This window comes from Schistocerca piceifrons, chromosome 11, assembly GCF_021461385.2.
Source record: "Schistocerca piceifrons isolate TAMUIC-IGC-003096 chromosome 11, iqSchPice1.1, whole genome shotgun sequence".
Classification (NCBI taxonomy): domain Eukaryota; kingdom Metazoa; phylum Arthropoda; class Insecta; order Orthoptera; family Acrididae; genus Schistocerca; species Schistocerca piceifrons.
In genome coordinates this window covers 140812608-140829964 of record NC_060148.1, presented here as the reverse complement: position 1 = coordinate 140829964, position 17357 = coordinate 140812608, and the positions used below count along the sequence as shown (strand labels likewise).

Below are 17357 nucleotides of genomic sequence, written 5' to 3'. Positions count from 1 at the left end.
TTGGTCGAGATCCAATGACTGTTAGCAGAATATGGAATCAGTGGATTCAGGGGGGTAATACGCAACGCCGTGGTGGATCCCAACGGCCTCGTATCACTAGCAGTCGAGATGACAGGCATCTTATCCGCACGGCTGTAACGGATCGTGCAGCCTCGTCTTGATCCCCGAGTCTACTGATAGGGACGTTTGCAAGACAACAACCATCTGAACGAACAGTTCGATGACGTTTGCAGCAGCACGGACTATCAGCTCGGAGACCATGGCTGCGGTTACCCTTGGGGCTGCATCACAGTCAGGAGCGCTTGTTGTACGCAACGACGAACCTGGGTGCACGAATGGAAAAACGTCATTTCTTCGGATGAATCCAGGTTCTGTTTACAGCATCATGATGGTCGCATCCGTGTTTGGCGACATCGCGGTGAACGCACATTGGAAGCGTGTATTCGTTATCGCCATACTGGAATATCACCCGGCGTGATGGTATGGGGTGCCATTGGTTACACGTCTCGGTCACCTCTTGTTCGCATTGACGGCACTTTGAACAGTGGACGTTACATTTCAGATGTGTTACGACCCGTTGCTCTACCCTTTGTTCGATCCCAGCGATACCCTACATTTCAGCAGGATAATACACGACCGCACGTTGCAGGTGATGTACGGGCCTTTCTGGATACAGAAAATGTTCGACTGCTGCCCAGGCCAGCACATTCTCCAGATCTTTCACCAATTGAAAACGTCTGGTCAATGGTGGCCGAGGAACTGGCTCGTCAGAATACGTCAGTCACTACTCTTGGTGAACTGTGGTATCGTGTTGAAGCTGCATGGGCAGCTGTACCTGTACACGCCATCCAAGCTCTGTTTGACTCAATGACCAGGTGTATCATGGCCGATATTGCGGCCAGAGGTGGTTGTTCTGGGTACTGATTTCTCCAGGATCTATGCACCCAAATTGCGTGAAAATGTAATCACATGTCAGTTCTAGTGTAATATATTTGTCCAATGAATTCCCGTTTATCATCTGCATTTCTTTTTGGTGTAGCAATTTTAATGGCCAGTAGTGTAATATTGAAGCCCTTAGTGTTCGCTGATGTTAAGTACAACATTGTCAAAGTTTTTCCTGTACTCTTCTACCACTTGCTTGCCAGGATTAGTAAGGGCATCTGTTGATGAATGTTAATAGTTTAGGTACACTGTTGCCTATGCAGGATTTGACTGTGTAACAGAATGGATTATGTTTCTAATATGTTGTAACTGTATACTGTATATGTGTCCAACATTTTAAAAATATTTCTCCAATTTGTCAGTTCCTTTTCGGCAAGTCCTCTTGTGGAACTCTACTTCTGCTTGTGTGTGTGTCACGCTACACCTAAGTAAACGTGGGCGCTTTTGTGTAGGGGAGCAGTCCACATTCAGGACCAGGTACGTACAGCTGCCATTCCTCAGACAGTGACGAGTGTAGCTGACGGCAGTGTGGGGGAGGCTTGGCTCGGATGACGACATCATGTATCTCCCCATCAACAAAGCCAAATCGCTTTCCCGAAAACAGGCTTGTCAGACAGCTTCTACGCCAACAGGTACACACATTGTGTGATCAAATGTATCCGGACACTCCCAAAAACGTACGCTTTTCATATTAGGTGCATTGTGCTACCAACTACTGCCACGTACTCCACAACAGCGACCTGAGTAGTCATTACACATCCTGAGGGAGCGGAATAGGGCGCTCTGCGGAACTCGCAGACTTCGAGCGTGGTCAGGTTATTGGGTATCACTTGTGTCATACAACTATATGGGAGATTTCCACACTCCTAAACGTCCCTAGGTGCACTGTTTCCGGTGTGATAGTGAAGTGGAAACGTGAAGGGACACGTACAGCACAAAACCGTACATGCCGAACTCATGTGTTCACTGACAGAGACCGCCGACAGTTTAAGAGGGTCGTAATGTGTAATAGGCAGACATCTATCCAGGCCATCACACAGGAACTGCAAACAGCATCAGTATCCACTAAAAGTATTATGACAGTTAACCAAGAGGTGAGAAAACGGATTTCATGGTCGAGTGGCTGCTCGTAAGCCACAAATCACGCTGGTAAATGCCAAACGACGCCTTGCTTGGTGTAAGGACCATAAACATTGCACCATTGAACAGTGGAAAAACGTCGTGTGTAGTGATGAATCGCGGCACACAATGTGGCGATCCGACGGCGGGGTCTGAGTACAGTGAATGCCCGCCGAACATCATCTGCCAGCGTGTGTAGTTCCAACAGTGAAATTGGGGTGCGATGGTGTTACTGTGTGGTCGTGTTAATCGCGGTGGGTGCTCGCACCCCTTGTTGTTTTACGTGGCACTATGACAGTACAGGCCTGCATTCATGTTTTAGGCACCTTCTTGTTTCCCACTGTTGAAGAGCAATTCGGGGATGGCGATCTCATCTTTTAACACGATCCAGCACCTCTTCATAATGCACGGCCTGTGGCGGAATGGTTACACGACAATAACATCCCTGTAATGGACTGGCCTGCACAGCGTCCTGACCTGAATCCCACAGAACACCTTTGGATGTTTCGTAAAGCCAACTTCGTGCCCAGTCCTCACCGGCCGCCATCGATACCTCTATCAGTGCAGCACTCCGTGATGAATGAGCTGCTATTCCCCAAAAAACCTTCCAGCACCTGTTTGAACGTATGCTTGCGAGAGTGGAAGCTGTCATCAAGGCTAAGGGTGGGCCAACACCATATTGAATTCCAGTATTACTGATGTAGGGCGCCACAAATTTGTACGTCATTTTGCCGGCCGAAGTGGCCGTGCGGTTCCAGGCGCAGCAGTCTGGAACCGCGGGGCCGCTACGGTCGCAGGTTCGAATCCTGCCTCGGGTATGGATGTGTGTGATGTCCTTGGGTTGGTTGGGTCTAAGTAGTTCTAAGTTCTAGGGGACTGATGACCTAAGATGTTAAGTCCCATGGTGCTCAGAGCCATTTGAACCATTATGTGCATGTGGCCCCCCTTGCATTTTCTGCAAGAAGATCAACTAATCTATCCTTCCTCCTCCTATTCGGGTGCAGGTCATGACTAGTGTAACCCCACCTCCCAATTGCATCAACAGGCACAGCACAGATATGAGATTCATTCTGGCAGCAGTAAACCCCCCCCCCCCCCCCCACCAAGCTCTCTGTTAACACGGTTGACAACCGTATTAACCCAGGGTTGGTCATGGCGGTGCAAAACATCCACAAACCCCACACAAGTGTGAGCTGTTGCTGCTCCTATTACATCCATCTCACATCTAATATTACAGCCTGAATTGCTAGCCCGGCTGTTACCTGCTCCTCCTACTATAAGAACATGGTCCTCACCATCAAAATCTTAGCACATGTTCCCTAAGTTTTCTGTAACCTGGATAAGCTTAGCACTAGGTTTCACAATGCTTGTGGCCTGGTACTCTGACTCCTAGGCTACAGTGTAGCAACCGGCCTACACCTCTCCCATGACTGCTACCCAACAGCAGGACTCTTCTCTTTCTGCTTGACTTTACACCCGACCTAGCATTACATTTGTTAGTAGTCCGCTGCACCCTACTTTGCTCATAAACTGTTTTAGGCTCTTTTACTTCAGGTAACAAATCAAACTGATTGCTCATTGGGATCTGAAAAGTGATTTTTGAGGTTTTCTCCTTCTGACTACGACTTGTTACTTGTTCCCAACTCCCATTGTCTCTTTCCCCTTCAGCCTGTCTAATTCGAAGTACACTATTTCTAGTTCTACCCGCAGGGCACAAATCTTTTTTCCCTGTTCCACGATTTTCTTGTCACGGCTACGTCAGCTACAACTCCATTGGCGAGCCTCATCCTGTCACTATAACAGATTCCCCGCTACAATCACCTACGTAAACCTACTGACAAACAGTCGGATCCCTGATTCACAGAATCAGTGATATATTTCGTTCCAAAGACGAATAAACAAGATATTAAGAAGGTGATCATAATGTTTTCGCTCATCAGTGCACACTGTTTTACATGTGGCGTGCTTGTCTAGTGTGAAAATTAGTAACCACTCTGCCATGTCCGTGCAGTAACCTCTGTGCGTGTGCACCATGCGATTGCTTTGTTGCTGAGTAACTACTGTTGTCAGAATGTCTGTTTGATTTGGTATGATGGTGCACTCCGATCCCAGCCATCTATTTGTCGCCAGTGCGCCTGCCGTGTGACGGGTGTGGGAGGAGATCTACCAGCCTGCCACCTGGTGCTAGCCAGTGCAGCCACTAACACATCTAGGTCAAGGACGTCGAGCGAGCAGCAAACGACATAATGCATTTACCCCTCTGATGGAGGATACATGTAATCCACCACATCATCCATTGATTCCTGGACCCCTTAATACAGCTTTTACCACATGCCACTATATTCTGAAGATACCAGCGTAGTGAAATATTGACCTATAGAGCGTCATGATCATGTATTGATATTAAAAGGGAATTTACAATTTTGGGAATTTGTGGTGAGGTCTTATGGGACCAAACTGCTGAGGTCATCGGTCCCTAAGCCTACACACTACTCAATCTAGCTTAAACTAACCTACGCTATGGACGACACACACACTCATGCCCGCGGGAGGACTCGAATCTCCAACGGGAGAGCCGCACAGACCGTGACAACACGCCTTAAACCGCGTTGCTACCCCGCGCGGCAGGAATTTATAATTGCTGAAGGTACTGTCGAGCCATATTCTAAATTCATCGCAACTTTTTGCTGGATTATTCCAATCTCTAAAGCTTCTACCCTCTCCATATCACCACGGAGTTAATCCCTGGTGCCTTAACAAATTACCTAACTCTCTAAAGATCGCTCTAGTACCATGGAGTTTATCCCTGAAGCCTTAAAAAATTACTCATCATCCTGTCCCTTCTGTAATCACTGTTTTCCAGATGCCTCTTTCTTCGTCCGTTCTGCAGAGAACGTCCACAATCCTTATCTTATGTCCACCTAATTTTCAAGATTCTTCTTTAGCACCACATCGCAAATGCTTCAGTTATCTTCTGTTAGAGTCCTCCCTGGGGACTGTGTGTGTGTATGTGTGTTTGTGTGTTGTCTTTAGCGTAAGTTAGTTTAAGTAGTGTGTAAGTCTAGGGACTGATGGCTTCAGCAGTTTGGTCCCATAGGAATTCACACACATTTGAACGTTTATCTTCTGTTCCAGTTTTCCCACTGTCAATGGTTCACTGTCATACAACGTTTTCGGAGATTTTTTTCCCGACATTAAGGCTTATGTTTGACACCAGTATACTTCTCCTGGCCAGGAATACCCTCTTCGCCTGTGCCAGTCTGCTTTTTATATTCTTCTTGCTCCATTTGTCATGGGTCTATTTTGCTCATTTTCCTTTACGCTCAATCCATATTCTGCACTCATTGGTCTGCAGCTCGTGGTCTTCTGGCTAGCATTGCTGCCTCAAGGAGTCCCAGGTTCGATTCCTGGCTGGGTTGTGGGATTTTCTTTGCCTGGGGACTGGGTGTTTGTGTTGTCCTCAGCATTACATCATCATCTGTCAAAGTGGCAAGATTGGACTGTGGAAAGATTGGGACTTCGTACAGGCGCTGATAACCGTACCATTGAGCACCCCACAACCAAACAGCATCATTTTCATCTCAGATTGTTCATTTTATTCAACACATCCTGTAGTTTTTTCTCACTTTCATCCAGATAGCAATACCATCAGCGAATCTTATCATTGGTATAATTTCACCATGAAGTTTAATATTACTCTTTAACCTTCCTTTTATTTTCTTCATTGCTTCTTCGATGTATAGAATGAACAATAGGGCTGAAAAACTGCACCCCTATCTTAATTCCTTTCTTATCCTATTGTACCCTCGTGGTTTATGTACATATTGGATGTCACTCGTCTTTCCCTGTAGCTTCCTGTTACTTTTCTCTAGACTTCGAACATCTTGCATCATTTCACATAATCGGTTTTCTAGATTGACAAATCCTATGAGCGTTATCTTGATTATACTTCAGTCTTGCTTCCACTATCAAGCCCAAAAGCAGAACTGCCTCTCTGGTGATCTACGTTTCCCAAACCAAAACTGATCGTCATCTAACAGATCGTCAGTTTTCTTTTCCATTCTTTTGCATGTTGTTCATGCCAGCAGGTTGTATGCACAAGATGCATTTCCCTATTCAGATTTCCTAGCTACCCTACCATGTTCAAACTTCCGGCATTCGGCGCTCCGACACGTAGAACGTTATCCTTTCGTTGATTATTCCATCTTTTTCTCATAATCATCTCCCCCTTGACATCCCCTCCTGGATACCTGAACGGGGGACTTCAAATGGCTCTGAGCACTGTGGGACTTCACCTCTGAGTCCCCTAGAACTTAGAACTACTTAAACCTAAGGACATCACACACATCCATGCCCGAGGCAGGATTCGAACCTGCGACCGTAGCGGTCGCTCGGTTCCAGACTGCAGCGCCTAGAACCGTACGGCCAATCCGGCCGGCAGTTCGGTATTAGATTTGAATTTTTTTTTCCTTGAAATTCGCATTGCACATGAGGAATTCCACGTTGAAAACTTAAGAATTCCTTGGATGTGACGATACAATTGCAGCGCCTTTTTTCGTTAGAACGAATATGGTATCTGTGAGCTGTGGCAATGTGTGGTTGAACCTCTCTACGTAGCGAGTACAAGAGGAAGTGCTCGTTAACACAGGTAGCACAGGACAGGTGGCGTGCCCGCAAACTACGAGCAGCACTGTTGCTTGAGAAATGAGAACCGTCGTGGTGCGTTTCTGTATAGGACCGTGTACTTGGTGTGCTTACTTTGTGGTTTTGCTAACGGTGTTGTGTCGGAAACATTGATGAGATCCAGTCTCCTGTTATGACTTCTCTCTATCCGTATTGAAATAAGGAGAAGAAGAAAAAAATCTACGTGTTAGTTGCAGCGTACAGACCCAGTTACAGAGAAAATAAAGGAAATATGTTTCAGATATATGAAGAACGGAGCTGAACTTTTTAAATCAGTGACAACAGTTCCTCCAAAAGACAGAGATATGAGTCGAAACTGATCAGTGTGCGGCTCATGATTCGCAGGAGAACTTCTTACAAAAACGAAAATGTTTATCGTCGGTGGTAAACAAGTTGAAATTACGTGACAAAAAGTATAGTGTCTAAAAGCCGGAGTTGTTCCCCGGTTATTTCCTTGTTTGCCGTAATATCTTTTTAAGATATTACTGAAAAGAAAATTGCCAGTAAAGCACTCACAAAAAGGCCAGAATATTGTAAAGGAGAGAAAGTTGTGATGTGCGCCAGTGTTTCTTCAGTCGAGGAAAATATACAGAACAAATCAATGCCGGACGCAGCAATAATTTCAGTGAAAAGAACACACACGTGTAAGAAACTGGAAATTGTGTGATTATGTGAGGATATGGGAACAGAGAATTCCAAAATAACTCTACTGCAAAAGCTGCTCACTTCTTAAAAACATAAGACGAGTGAATGAGACTTGTACAATTTATGTCATTCTAAACTCAGTAAGAAGCATAGCTGACACATGGTAAGTGATAAATAATATCTCACTTTAGTATGATAATGTATTTGTTATTGACATCCTACTTTTGAAAACTAAGTCGTCCAAAGGATACATATATTGCTTTTATCACGGATTGTTGCCACTTCCTTACGAAATAACTCAGAAATTTACTAAACAGTCTCAAATAGGCAAACGTAATTAATACATATTCATTGGAAGCAACTGGGAATTATTACAAGATAAAAATAAACGCATAGGTATGCTGCTTTTTCACGAAAATAAGTTCCAATAAAAACTGCCGTTCAGTTGAACTTGGCTGAAACTGAACTATTCCGTTAATTTAGGGAAATATAATCCAGACGATTCTAAGGGTAAACTTTCAAATCACGCCTTTCTGCTCCGTAGCTCGAATCAACTTTTCGCAGTGTATGTAAGCCGCAACACAACTTCTCGAGCAACGTGGAACAAGAATTAGTGCATTCTCTTCTGATGACAGTCATCCGAATAAAAAGGTCTGGTGGTGTCTTGGAACTGATGGCATAAAAAATAACGTGTTTTATACCAAATCCAATTGACGAAATCAGAACGTGGTAATTTTCACACACCATTTATGTAATAAAATGCGTAAGAATGAATTTTTGTGATAAAAGAAATATACTCCTTAATGACAAGTGTGTCACTCATAACTTTGTCAAGGAACTGATCGCAAGGATAATTGTCCTGAATTCATGAAATTGAGAATTTGCCACAAATTAACTTGAACTCAGTTGCATCTGACGCCATTTCAACGAAGCAACTTAGATTAGCTTTGCATTGCTCAGTAACTCAGTAGCCAATGGCAAAATATTGTCGAGGGGAAAATAAGCCACAGGATTAGATGGCATCGAGTCAACAAATCTAAACTGCTTAATCGTTACATAAAGGCCTCAAAAAATGTCGAAGTCTTTCTGGAAACTAATCAAAACTACCTGGCAACTGATGTCCGCTGAGGTACGTTGATTAAACCCACATATTTTACATTCAGTTATATAAGATCCGGTTTGTTAACCATGTTCGTGCATTGAAATTGCCATGGGTTACAAGCGGAGCAGCTAACATCTCGCGGCAGAACCGGTCAACTAGAGGAGCCAACACACTTTCTCTTCTTCTCCCTATGCTCTCTGGCGGCGGAACCGGTCAACTAGAGGAGTCAACACACTTTCTCTTCTTCTCCCTATGCTCTCTCGCGACGGAACCGGTCAACTAGAGGAGTCAACACACTTCCTCTTTTTCTCCCTAAGCTCTCTCGCGGCGGAACCGGTCAACTAGAGGAGTCAACACACTTTCTCTTCTTTTCCCTACGCTCTCTTGTGGCGGAACCAGTCAACTAGAGGAGTCAACACACTTTCTCTTCTTCTCCCTACGCTCTCTTGCGGCGGAACCGGTCAACTAGAGGAGTCAACACACTTTATCTTCTTCTCCCTATGCTCTCTCGCGGCGGAACCGGTCAACTAGAGGAGTCAACACACTTTCTCTTCTTCTCCCTATGCTCTCTCGCGACGGAACCGGTCAACTAGAGGAGTCAACACACTTTCTCTTCTACTCGCCATGCTCTCTGGTATCCATGACCAGATACGACGCTGCTTGTTTGGAGAGCGCACCGCGGGGCAGTCGTGGGCTGTCGCTTGGAGTTGGCCAGAGCCGTTAAAGACACCATACTTCAGTACAGAGGCGCCACAGTAAGTGCTCAGGCTCTGTACGTGAGTACTGCTTAATGTCGACGCTAGTGTTGGAAACGCCATCACAGACTGAACCGTTTCAGAACCCTAAGTGTTATTAGAATCTTGCAGCATGAGTTCATTATTCTGAAAGGGCATGAATAAAAAAAATAAGTTGCGTGCTAGTGTGCTGTGCTTTCAGAATTTCATCGAACGATTATTAAACAATCTGCTTGCAACCTGAAGAAAGAAGAGGTACAAGCTATCAAGAGGCTTAAGGCCAACAGTAGTATATTGTTACTGCCTGCCGATAATGGAAATGCAACCGTCGTAATGAACACCGAAGATTATGAGCTGACGATCCGGGACCTCTTAGGTCCCACGTCGTACCGAAAACTAAGCGCATATCCGACACAGCGTATCACATGGAACACGGATCGGTTAATCAAGGCATCTTCTCTGCCGGCGTACATACAGAGGAAGCTGCGCAACACAGAAGTTCTACTGTCTCAGCTGTGTGGATAACTTTCCACTGCCGGCCACAGTGGCCGAGCGGTTCTAGGCGCTACAGTCTGGAACCGCGCGACCGCTACGGTCGCAGGTTCGAATCCTGCCTCGGGAATGGATGTGGGTGATGTCCTTAGGTTAGTTAGGTTTAAGTAGTTCTAAGTTCTATGGGACTGATGACCTTAGCAGTTAAGTCCCATAGTGCTCAGAGCCATTTGAACCATTTAACTTTCAACTGAGACCTATTGTTAGCGCTCCTGGGTGAGCGACGTATAAACTGGCGAAAAACTTGGCCTCTCTGCTCCAGCCGCAAGTGGTGAAAACTGACAAACATAGTGCTCAGAGCCATTTGAACCATTTAACTTTCAACTGAGACCTATTGTTAGCGCTCCTGGGTGAGCGACGTATAAACTGGCGAAAAACTTGGCCTCTCTGCTCCAGCCGCAAGTGGTGAAGACTGACACATACATAAAGGACTCAGGAAAAAAAAACTAGTTAAACCTAACTAACCTAAGAACATCACACACATCCATGCCCGAGGCAGGATTCGAACCTGCCACCGTAGTGCCTAGAACCGCTCGGCCACACCGGCCGGCGACTCAGGACATTTCATTAAGAAGCTGAAGAAACTAAAACATGCACCGAACGACATTCTGGTCAGATACGATGTTGTTTCTTTGTTTACTATATGGAGCACATCAGTCCCATTTTCACGCAAGACGTCGCCAAGCTCTTTCATGCGTGTCTCACCGCGATCTATTTCACGTGGAATGGCAACCTCTATGAACAGCTGCAACGCGTCGCCGTGGGTAGCCATCTTAGTTCAGTGGTGGCCAGCTTCTTCATGGAACAATTCGAAGCACAGGCACTAGATTGGCGCCTTGTAAAGTGCGGTACAGACACGTAGTTCATACCTTTGATGCGCGGAACCATGGTTACAAACAGCTTCCTAAGACACTTGAACAGCCTCCACGCCAGCATAAAATTTACCAGGGAAGCAGAAAAGGACCAACACCTACAATTTCTAGACGTGCTGGGCACTAGCGACGGTGGAAACGTGGGAGACGAGGTGTATCGAAAACTGACGCTCACGGACCGCTACCTGCACAAACTGTCAAACCACCACCCTAGCCAGAAAAGAGGCATGATAAATACGCTTGTTACTGCCACACATTCCCAGAGTGAGGGACAGTATCGGCCGTATATTGCGCAAACACGGCGTAAAGACTATTTACGTACCGTCAAAGAAGATCAAAGAGTGTCTCAAATCGGCAAAGGAGAAAGGACCCACTTGCAATGTCGGGAATATACCGCATACAGTGAACATGCGGAAAAGTTTATGTCGGAATGAGTGGACGATCAATCAACACCAGGATCACACAACATAAATGACATTGGAGGCTCGGAAAGAAATCGGCCGTGGCAGATCTCGCGCTGTGTGAGACCGACCACGTAGTAAGGTTCGCCGACACGGAAGTTCTGGCTGTAGAGAAGAACTATCACACCCGCTTGTCCATAGAAGCTGTGGAAATACACAAACACTAGAATAGCTTCAGCAAGAAAGAAGAAAGCATCAAGGTAAGCGAATTCTGTACTCTCGTGCTGCAGCGATGTAGGGAAAAATTATCAGACTAACGTCGGCCAAAGACCCGAGACAGACCACAGGCAGTTCGTAAATTTTATTAACTAGCCTACATGTCGTCGTCCAAAAGGAGAGGTGCTGTTCTTAGAGAAATGGGGCAAAAAAAAAAGGAGGAATCGCAAGAAGCTGTAAAATTGCTTTAAAGGAAGAACAAGTCTCACAACTTAAGGCCTTTTCACGACCGTGGACTGTCAAATTAAGTTTTATGGATGTGGTCACTTCAAACGTCTAGGCTAATACGCCGTGCTAGATATATAAAACTTTCTCCTAACATTTCCTCTCCGACTCCCTTGGCGGGGTGGCTCTTAGTCCGGCTGTGGCCGATTTGTTTACAGGGAATTTTGAGCAACGGGCGTTGCACGCTGCCAGTAAAAGACCAGCACGGTGGTACCGTTACGTCGACGATACTTTCGTAGTGTGAACGCACGGTGCAGAGGAATTGTATGCCTTCCTGAGGCATCTCAAGAGTATGAACCCGAAACTACAATTTAGTAAGGAGACGGAGAATAATGGCCAACTGACTTGCTTATCAAGTGAGGATACGGGACGTTGCGCTATAGGGTGCACGAAAAAGCCACGCACACTGACCATTACCTGCACAAAGATTCTGACCACCACCCCAACCAAAAAGAGGTATGATTAAAACCTTGGTGGTCAGGGTGGACAAAACTTGTGAACCGACTTATTTAAAAGATGAACTTGAAATCTATGGTCGACATTCAAGAAAGATGGTTATTGGAACAAGGAGATAGATCGAGCACTTCGCAATAGGGAGAGAATCAGGATGGACGAGGACCAACGGTCACCCAAAGGCAAAGTTATCCTTCCGTTCATCAGTATGATTACAGATCGCATTGGGAAAGTGTTGAGCAAGTATAGTGTGGAAACTGGATCTGTTGATAAAATATCGATATAACGATATTTCTTCCAAAAATATCGATAAGTATAGGTGATATGTATTCCACGATATATAGACATCAAAATGGTGATATCGAGTGCCGATGTGTGAAGGACTGTTACGGCTTTTGAGGTATCATGACATACAGTCTCTCTCTTTGACTGTGTGAAGCAAGCATATGTGGTACACGCGGAGAAGTATGTCCGATAGCACCAGGTGGAGGGGGGGGGGGGATGTTTGCAGTGTGAATTGAATGACAAGACTTTCAATGTGAAGAAACAGTACACCAGTTGCATTAAAAAACAATTTTTAGCGCAACTAGTGTGTTATTTCTTCGATTCGCCATTCTAAAACAGTTGCTGAAAAGGATGAACAAAAATATAAATTCCGCGCGGGATTAGCCGAGCGGTCTAGGGGATGCAGTCACGGACTGTACGGCTGGCCCCGGCGGAGGTTCGAGTCCTCCCTCGGGCATGGGTGTTTGTCCTTTGAATAATTTAGGTTAAGTAGTGTGTAAGCTTAGAGACTGATGACCTTAGCAGTTAAGTCCCATAAGATTTCACACACATTTGCACATTTGAAAAACATAAATGACTAGATTGGTCTCTGCGGTGGGCAGATACGTGTGAGGGGAAATGTTGACGGAACCGGCGCTTGGCGCTACCAACAGAAACTGTAGCTTTTAGCTCCACCACGTGGTTTTGACACAAGTGCTACGTCGCTGGCGTTGGCAGAAACGAAAAAAAAAGCGTGGAAGTCGACATGAAGTGTTCCGGACAAATCCGATGCGTGACGAAACGGAACGAAGGATCCATCTGACGCCTCATATTGTTCCACTTACTTGCAGTTACCATTGTTAGCAAAGGGGTTATCACCAGGCGTGAACGTGCACCGTTTCCCTTTCAATTCTTGCTCGAAGGGGGATAGGAAGGCTGATAGTGTGTATCTAGTAATAAATCAATACATAAATATACAGCTCTAAGACCGGCAGCATATATACAATGTGAAGCCCGTACGTCGATATTTTTTGTTGTCCATATAAATCAATATTTTTTCTCGGTGTACCGAGAGCCGGTATTGTTACTTTGTTAAATATTGATATATCAGACTCCTGATATTTTAAAAATACCAACAAGCCTGATGTAAACTACCTTCAGACCCACCAGTAAAACAAAAGGATTTTTTTAAGATCGACAAAAGATATACGACATCCTTTGACTACACCCTGTGTATATCATATTCCTTGTAATTGGGGTCGGGTTTATATAGGTAACACAGAAGGAAGTTTCATAAGCTGCTACATGGTCACGAATATAAACAGTGATCCAGGTACTGTCAAATGTTTTTTATTCCAGTCTTTGACCACGATATAAAGTCTTTCGACAGTGACCGATTTCAATCAGTAATGACTAGCGGGCAGTCTATCTTTCAAAACAATACAGTACTTCCTATCACGATATACTCTGATACAAACTGGGAATGTACAGATAAAATAAGGTGAAACATACCTGTTCTACACCGTGTCCTAATGTGTTAAAACCGTAATGGCATCATCAAAACATATAAATACACTAAGCAAAGCATCGTCACGTAGAATTAAAATATGGTGTAAAATAGGCCACATCGCCCACACAGTCTGATCTCACACCGCTTGCCTTTTACCTGTGGGGTCATTTAAAGCAGCTCGTATACGCAGAGAAAATTAAAAACTGACTATCATCTCGAAGAAACGTGTGCCAACATTTCTGCAGAAATCCTTCTGCGGGTGCATGACTATAGGATTCAGCGCCTTGAAATGAGCGTTGACCGAAAGGGACATCGTGCTGAACACATTCAATGACTGTTTTTTTATGGAGAACAGTCCCCCTCGTAATTCCAAGAAAAATGTGTTATAACTTTAGAACCATAAGTGCTACTTCGAATTTGTTTGAGGAATGTGCCTGTCGGAAAATGCTGATGTTACTTGATATATCACGTAACCGTCTTTCGATTTAAAAATACCGACTTCGATTCAAAATAGCCGATTGCAAGATGGCCCTCACCATATCTTAGCGCAATGTTCGGGTCTCCCCATTCCTGCAGGGTTTTCCACATAGAGGGGTGTACTGCGACTTTTGGCTCGCCCTGCACTTCCAGCGTCCTCCTCCTTCTGCTCCTGTTTTATCATGGTCTTAATCAGAAAAGCAATACAATGGTCAGGGCCACAGTCTATTCCTGTTTTTAACCTTACATCTTGCACCTTAATTACCCGGTGCCTCAGCACTCTTACACATTCAATAATGGATTTTAGGTCCCTTGACCGATTGAGCCAAGTGTATTTATGTATATCTCTGTGCTGGCATGGGGCATTCATATGAGCACTCTTCTGAACCGTACACAAGTTAATCAGCCTCATTCCGTTACCGTTCTCTACAGCTTAATCATTTAATCTTTTCCCATTTCACCCACTTAAGTCCGTCATTATTAATAATTTGCTTCCATCTGGAAATTCGTCAACCACTTCTTGCAAGCCGTCGAATAAACTCGTCTTCATCTCATCAGTTGCTGCTTTGTTAGGGTCACACACAAATTAATTCCAGTTTTTGTTCCTGACTGTCCTTCATTCTCTTCCTTCCAATTAATTATTGCATGTTTCCATTCTCGTTTATAAGAACTGCTTCTTATGATTTGGTCTTTCCACTTCGCCCCAAAACCAAAGTCAGTTTGCAGTTACTTCTTGTCCAGATCGTCTCATTGTCGTTCCTCTTATTACCGGGATATCCATTTAATTACCACTAAATGACGTTAAGTCAACTTTCATATCTATATTAATTACGTTTATACTGTGTGATCAAAAGTATCCGGACACCTGGCAGAAAATGACTTACAAGTTCGTGGCGCCCTCCATCGGCAATGATGGAATTCAGTATGGTGTTGGTCCACCCTTATCCTTGATGACAGCTTCCACTCTCGCAGGCATACGTTCAGATGCTGGAATATTTGTTGGGGAATGGCAGCCCATTCTTCACGGAGTGCAGAACTGAGGAGAGGTTGTAATTAACCTATTTCTACGGGTTATAACGTTAAGATTAGGGTCGCCACCGAGTCCAACCATACAACTAATCAAAGGTTTAACTCAGTCGGAAAATAAATTAATTCGATCACAGAGCAAAAAGTCATAAAAATGCATACGTCGTGATATCGCTCATAGGGGATGCGATGTAATTAATAGTATTGCCCGTGCACTGTTCACGAGAATCAACCATTTAAAATAAAATAGCACATGTAAGAACACTGTGCAGTAGATCAGCTCCCAGCAACACACCTGAAGATAAGACTTAATCTAAGGCATTTGTTTTAAAATAAAGGGATAAACTAACCACTGGACCTGTGCTTAGGTGCAAAAATGTAACCACGGAGCACAAGATAAAACTGTAGATAAAATCATTTAATCCCAAGATATGGATGTGAGGCATGTACACAATTCCTGGTAACATTAATTCCTAAAACATTAAAGAAAAGCATTCACCGTTATAATCTACACCTAAAATCATTGGTGTGAATCATTCATACAACTGCTGTTGCCTGATAACTGATCGCAATAATTCGTGAAACGGTACACGTTTCGCAGTACACCCGCATGCCCGCGTGGTTTGTATAGACGCAATTTCTAGGTATCGTGGCCAAGTTGTAACAATATCACATCACACAATTATGAAGAGTTAACATTCTTTAAAACAAACATGATATCGGACAGTTAGTGATGACGCCGACCGTGGTGGTCTCGCGGTTCTAGGCGCGCAGTCCGGAACCGCGCAACTGCTACGGTCGCAGGTTCGAATCCTGCCTCGGGCATGGATGTGTGTGATGTCCTTAGGTTAGTTAGGTTTAACTAGTTCTAAGTTCTAGGGGACTGATGACCTAAGATGTTAAGTCCCATAGTGCTCAGAGCCATTTGAACCATTTTTTTTTAGTGATGACGGTAGCCCGACAAACTCAACCACGTGGTTGGCCCCCCACGGACGAAAGATACATAAAGCAAGGAAATTTTAAGAGAAGGTGAAGCTATTAATATTTAGGAAAATAAAAGCTCATACAGGCACAGCTGAAGGCAAACAGACTTTCATACAGAAGCGAGTGCTCACTTCCCATCGACACCTTTGTGTGGCGCTCTTCCGGCGGATCCATTTACTAAAAGAAAAATCCGCCCTAGTTTTGCATTCCTTGCTACGACAAGGCAAAGCAATCTTTCAGAGTTGAAAAGCGAGACCAAAAGCTAACAGCTCTCGTCTCGCCAAGTAACAACGCGCCACGCGGTCAGTCTAACTCACCCTTCTTCGACTGGAGCACAGCTGTGGACGCTTCCCGTACCGGCGGCAGACTGCCTCGCTTTTTCTTCTCCAGCCTCTTCCACCCTCCGCGTGGCTCGGAAAACCCAAAGACGCCATTTCCGCTACCAACCTAACGCAGGTGGATTTCTCACAAGTAGCGCAAACCACTTTGCCTACTTGACCACTACGAGAGTTGGCTTTCTGTACAACTGCTGCTGAATCTGTATGACTATCGCAGACTTTCTGCAGCAGACTACGCCACCCTCTAGCAACGACACATAAACACAGTCATTCAAGCACAGCACTATGAGAGTTATAAACAAGGAACAGAAAGAGAAATGCTAGAGAAAATGGGCTACCGGACTAATGAAGGTATCGATGTCGGTCGATGAGGCCTGGCACGAAGACGGCGTTCTATAGGATTGTGGTTAGGAGTCAATGTAGGCCAGTCTATTACAAGAAATTTACTGTCATGTAACCACTCCGCCATAGGCCGTGCTTTATAAATAGGTGCTCGATCGTGTTGAAAGACGCAATCGCCATTCCCGAATTTCTCTTCAACAGTGGGAAGCAAGAAGGTGCTTAAAACATCAATGCAGGCCTGTGCTGTGATACTGCCACGGAAAACAATGGGTACCAGCCCCCTCCATTATAAACACGACCACACCATAACACCACCGCCTCCAAATATTAATGTTGGCACTACATACGACAGGCCGCTGTGGCCGAGCGGTTCTAGGCGCTTCAGTCTGGAACCGCGCGACCGCTTCGGTAG

At 44.9% G+C, this 17357-nt stretch overlaps 1 protein-coding gene across 1 annotated transcript in view; it reads right to left on the bottom strand.

Annotated features, from left to right (window-relative positions):
- LOC124720346 overlaps positions 1 to 17357 on the bottom strand; it is a 175149-nt gene that overhangs the window by 100309 nt on the left and 57483 nt on the right. The window lies entirely within an intron of this gene.